A 6,000-nucleotide genomic window follows, 5' to 3' on the forward strand; every position below is an offset into this window, starting at 1 on the left:
GTTCTTCTGGTCGCTGAGGAATTTTTTCTGACTGAGGAGTTAGGAATTCGCCAGTGCGGATTGCCTACACAGTGAGGAACATGATAGCCCTGAGGAATTTGATAGTCAAATTTCCGACCGTTGCTGTGCTACGCGCCAGCTTTCCCAAAATATCTTATCCACCTAACGGTCATATCAGACAAGGGCATTTATGTCTTATCATGTCGGGCTACTCCCTAGGCTATACATAGCAGCCCCCTACAACCACTAGCTAGTTGGCTGCTCCGAGAGAAACTGACACTTGTCATTTGAGAGCAACCCATCCTCCGAGGACTTTGAGCGAAAATCATCGAGTGAGGAAAAACCCCAAACCCAAACACCTACAAACCCAAAGTGATTGAGCATCACTAAAGAGATTGATCCTGCGTGGATCCGACGCTTGTTACCTTTGAAGACTGTGCTTCTTCCAGACGGTTAGGCATCATGGTCTAGAGCATCCAAGAGGAATTGTGGATCGCCGAGTGACCGAGTCTGTGAAGGTTTGGAAGTCGCCTGAAGACTTACCACGAGTGATTGGACAAGGTCTGTGTGACCTTAGTTCAAGGAGAATACGGTGAGGACTTGGTGTCCTGAGCTGCGTGCTCAGCGACTGGGTGTCCGGGACTGTGTGTCCTCGAGTTTAAATACTCAACCGCTCCAACCAGACGTACAACTGAGACAGCAGTTGGAACTGGTCTACCAAATCATTGTCTTCACCAACCTTACTGGTTCTATTTCCTCAAATCTTTCATTTCCTCATTATTGTGTTGAGTGATTGTTCATATCTGTGTTTGAAGACTTTGACTGAAGATTTTCTCAATTTCCTCAGTTCAATTTCTTCAGTCTGTTTGTCTTCATCTTGTGTTATCCTATGTTTACGTTTCCTGTACTCTGTGCTTGTCTTCATTTCATCATGATGACTATGTCTGTATCCTGTTATGCTTACTTTTGAGTACTTATTCCGCTGCTAATAGTTCTTCGCTAAGGAATTTCCTCACCGGCAAATTCCTCAGTGAAGAATTCATAAAAATCGCCTATTCACCCCCCCTCTAGTCGATATAATGCACTTTCAATTGGTATCAGAGCAAGGTACTCCCTTGTTCTGTGTGATTTTGGTTTAACCACCTGGAGTTCTAGTTATGTCGACTGCAGGTATGATCAAGGTCTCCGCTGGGTGTCCTACCTTCGATGGCACGGACTACCCCTACTGGAAGAATAAGATGCGAATGCATCTTGAAGCAATTGACAACGATCTCTGGTATGTTGTGGAAAATGGTGTTCCCTCAGTCACACCTTCTCTGAATGCTGCTGATGTGAAGAGATTCAAGCAACTCGATTCTCAAGCGAAGAATATCATATGTGGCCATCTGAGCAAAGGACAGTATGGTAGAGTGAGTGCTTTGGAAACTGCTAAGCTTATCTGGGATAGGCTCTCCAAAGTAAACGAAGGAGTCTCAACTCAACGTGACTCTCATGTTGACGTTCTTTGCAATCTCTTCAACCGCTTCAAAAGACTCGACAATGAAAATGTTCAGCAAACCTTCGATCGTCTCACTGACATCTCAAATGAGCTTCAAGCGCTTGGCGCCACTGACATCACCGACCATGAGGTGGTGAAGAAATTACTGAGATTGCTAGATTCCTCATTTGATACTCTGGCACTGATGATTCAAGAGCGAGCTGATTACAAGTCACTAGATCCCACTGATATCCTCGAGAGGCTAAATACTCATGAGTTCCAGCTTGCTGAAAAGAGAGATCTCTATGGTTCAAGCTATGGCAAAACACGTGCCCTGAAGGCCAAGGCTGTGTCTGAATCTGAATGTGAAGACTCTGGTAGTAGCCTTGGTGATCCTGAAGAATTGAGCCAGGAGCTAGCACTGCTCGTGAAGAAGTTCCAGAAGTTCTCAAGACGTGGTCGCTTTGGAAAATCCTCAAGGAGCAGTGATTCCTCATCAAGTGACTATAAGAGAAGACTTTGCCACAAATGCAAGAAACCTGGTCACTATATTCAGGAATGTCCTCAGTGGGAAAAAGAATTAAAGAAGAAGAAATACAAGGATTACAGTTCTGATGACGCTAAGAAGAAGAAGAAATCTTCAAAATCTTGATCATCAAAATCCTTGAAGTCTTCATCTCACAAGAAGAGCAGATCCAAGAAGGCTCGGGCATTCATTGGCAAGGAAATGGACTCTGAAGCTGAATCTGAGGAACATGAGGAAGAGGAGGCATCTGAGGAGTTAGAGTCTGGTGTGGCGAGTCTGGCTCTCGCTACTGCTTTCGTCAGCAAGTCTATCTTCAACTCTGAAGAAATTGACCACACCAACAATGCTGATGAAGATAATGATGACTACTCTCCCACCTATTGCTTCATGGCAAAAGGTGCCAAGGATGATCAACCCAAAGCAAACGAGTGGGTTCTCGATAGTGGATGTAAAAATCACATGACGGGTGACAAGAGTCTATTGATGGATGCTCCCTTAACACCATCACATCTAAAGCACATCATCTCTGCTGACAAAGGCAAAAGTCAGGTATTGGGTCTAGGTAAGGTTGCGATCTCAAAGGATCGACACATGGACAAAGTCATGCTTGTCGAGTCCTTAGGATACAACCTCATGTCTGTCTCAATGCTTTGTGATCTCGATATGGTTGTTGTCTTTGGAAGATATCGATGTGTTGTGATCATGGAAGCTGACCATTCCAAAGTCTTCGAAGGCTTTAGGAGAGGAGATCTGTATATTGTTGATTTTTCTACAGGACCATAACCAACCATGTGCTTACTTGCAAAAGCTTCAGAAGGCTGGCTATGTCATCGATGACTTGGTCATGCTGGCATGAGGAATCTGAACACGCTTGCGAAGAAGAAGCATGTCATTGGCATTGAGAATGTCAAATTCCTCAAGGATCACTTATGCAGAGCTTGTGAAGCTGGAAAGATGACAAAGGCCAAGCATCCAGCGAAGACTATCATGACCACTACTCGTCCATTTGAATTGCTTCACATGGATCTCTTTGGTCCTAATCATTATTCTGCTGTTTCAAATGATGCATCTCTATATGGCTTTGTTATTGTTGATGACTATTCTCGTTACACATGGGTACACATTGTCACTTACAAACATGAAGTGCAGGGAATCTTCAAACGATTTTCCTCGAGGGCTTCAACCAACTTTGGTGTGAAGATCAAGCACATCAGAACTGACAATGGGACTGAGTTCAAGAATTCCGGTCTTGATGGCTATCTTGATGAACTTGGTATTACTCATGAGTTATCTGCTCCCTATACTCCTCAGCAGAATGGCATCCTGGAGCGCAAGAACAGAACCCTCGCTGAAATGGCTCGCACTATGCTTGATGAATACAAAACGCCTCGTCGCTTTTGTATTGATGCAATTGATACTGCGTGCCACATCATCAATCGGGTATATCTTCACAAATTCTTCAAGAAGGCTGCCTATGAACTCCTCAGTGACAAGAAACCCAATGTGAGTTATTTCAAAGTCTTCGGTGCTAAATGTTGGATTAGAGATCCTCATCACAATGCTAAATTTGCACCGAAAGCACATGAAGGTTTTATGCTTGGTTACGAAAAAGACTCGCACACCTACAGAGTCTTCAAGAACGTTCTTCACAAGGTTGTTGAAACTGTAGATGTGCGGTTCGATGAAACTAATGGCTCGCAAAGAGAGCACCTACCTTCTGTGATAGATGAACCAGCACCTGAGGATTCTATCAAGTTCAAGGCTACTGAGGATGTTATTCCTACGAAGAATCTGTTGAAGAATTCATTCCAGAACATGAAGAAAATCGAGCTGGTGCACCTGATGAAAATGCTGAAGAACATGGTGCTGAAGAAAATGCTGATCAAATTCCTCAACGACAACCAGCTCATCCTCGCATTGCAAAAGAAGTGCAAGTGGAAAAGATCATCGATGACATTCGAGCGCCAGGTCCTCTCACACGCTCAAAAGCTTCACATTTATCTAACTTTTGTGGGCACTATGCTTTTGTCTCTATTACAGAGCCCACTAAGGTAGATGAAGCATTTCTGGAGCCTGAGTGGATTCAGACCATGCAAGAAGAATGACATCAGTTCGAGCTCAACAATGTCTGGGAACTGGTCAAACGTCCAGATCCTCGCAAGCATAATATCATCGGCACAAAGCGGATCTACCGCAACAAGCAAGATGAAAATGGCCTTGTGGTGAGGAATAAGGCACGACTTGTAGCTCAAGGCTACACACAGGTTGAAGGAATTGACTTCGATGAAACTTTTGCATCTGTTGCTAGACTTGAGGCAATTCGCATATTACTTGCTTATGCTAACCATCATAATATTATCTTACAACAAATGGATGTGAAAAGTGCATTCCTCAATGGTAAGCTTGAGGAAGAAGTATATGTTGCTCAACCCCTAGGTTTTGAAGATCCAAAGAATCCTGACAAAGTCTTCAAACTCAACATGGCCCTGTATGGCCTCAAGCAGGCCCCTCGGGCGTGGTATGACACTTTGAAGGAATTCTTAATGAAGAATGGCTTCACACCCGGTTCACTCGATCCTACTCTCTTTACTAAACCTTATGATGGTGAACAGTTTGTGTGTCAAATATACGTTGATGATATTATCTTTGGCTGTACTGACCAACGTTATAGTGATGAATTTGCCTATATGATGAGTGAAGAATATCAAATGTCTATGATGGGAGAGTTGAAATTCTTTTTAGGTCTTCAAATTCGTCAACAGCACAATGGCATATTCATATCTCAGGAGAAATACATCAAGGAAGTTCTGAGGAAATTCGGCATGCAAGACTGCAAAGGCGTCAAAATTCCTATGCCCACAAATGGCCATCTATGCACTGAGGAAAATGGTATTGACTTCGATCACAAGGTATACCGCTCCATGATTGGTTCGTGATTGTACTTATGTGCATCTAGGCCAGATATAATGCTTAGTGTTTGCATGTGTGCCCAATTTCAAGCTGCACCGAAGGAATCACACCATAAGGCTGTGAAGCATATTCTTCGATATCTAGCTCACACACCAACACTAGGATTATGGTACCCCAAGGGCTCTACTTTTGATCTAATTGGATATTCTGACTCTGACTATGTTGGTGATCGTGTGGACCGCAAGTCAACATCTGGTACTTGTCATTTCCTTGGACGATCTTTGGTCTGTTGGTCCTCGAAGAAACAGAACTGCGTATCACTGTCTACTGCAAAGGCTGAGTACATTGGTGCTGGTTCTTGCTATGCTCAACTGCTATGGATGAAGCAAACCCTCAAGGACTACGGCATCAACATGAAGAATGTGCCTCTCCTCTGTGATAATGAGAGTGCCATCAAGATTGCTCACAACCCAGTTCAGCACTCGAAGACAAAGCACATTCAGATTCGTCAACGTGAAGAATGTGCCTCTCCTCTGTGATAATGAGAGTGCCATCAAGATTGCTCACAACCCAGTTCAGCACTCAAAGACAAAGCACATTCAGATTCGTCATCATTTTCTTCGTGATCATGTGTTGAAGGGCGACATCTCCATCAAGCACGTGAAGACTGAAGAACAGCTAGCCGATATCTTCACAAAGCCCTTGGATGAGAAGAGATTTAGCAAGTTGCGGTGTAAGCTAAATATCCTAGAATCTTCGAATGTTCTTTGAAAAAGGACACTCATCCTAACACTTATGCAAAATTGATGACTTAGATGTGCAACACATGAAGAAACGTTTTTCTTCAATCAATGAAGAATAACACTCTAAGTGTGAAAAAATTAATGAAGAATTTGATTCTCAGAACCCTACGACAATTGTACGCGGTGTCTGAAATCATCATTCTTATACGGTGGGTCACGCCACCACCAAAGTTGAAAATCTTCATTTTTGAAATTCCTCAGTTTTTGAAATTCTTCAGTTTTTCAAATTCTTCAACTTTGCAAAATCTTCACTGTTTCCGTCATTTTTCTTCATTGGCTATATA

Source organism: Triticum dicoccoides, chromosome 3B (assembly GCF_002162155.2).
Source record: "Triticum dicoccoides isolate Atlit2015 ecotype Zavitan chromosome 3B, WEW_v2.0, whole genome shotgun sequence".
Classification (NCBI taxonomy): domain Eukaryota; kingdom Viridiplantae; phylum Streptophyta; class Magnoliopsida; order Poales; family Poaceae; genus Triticum; species Triticum dicoccoides.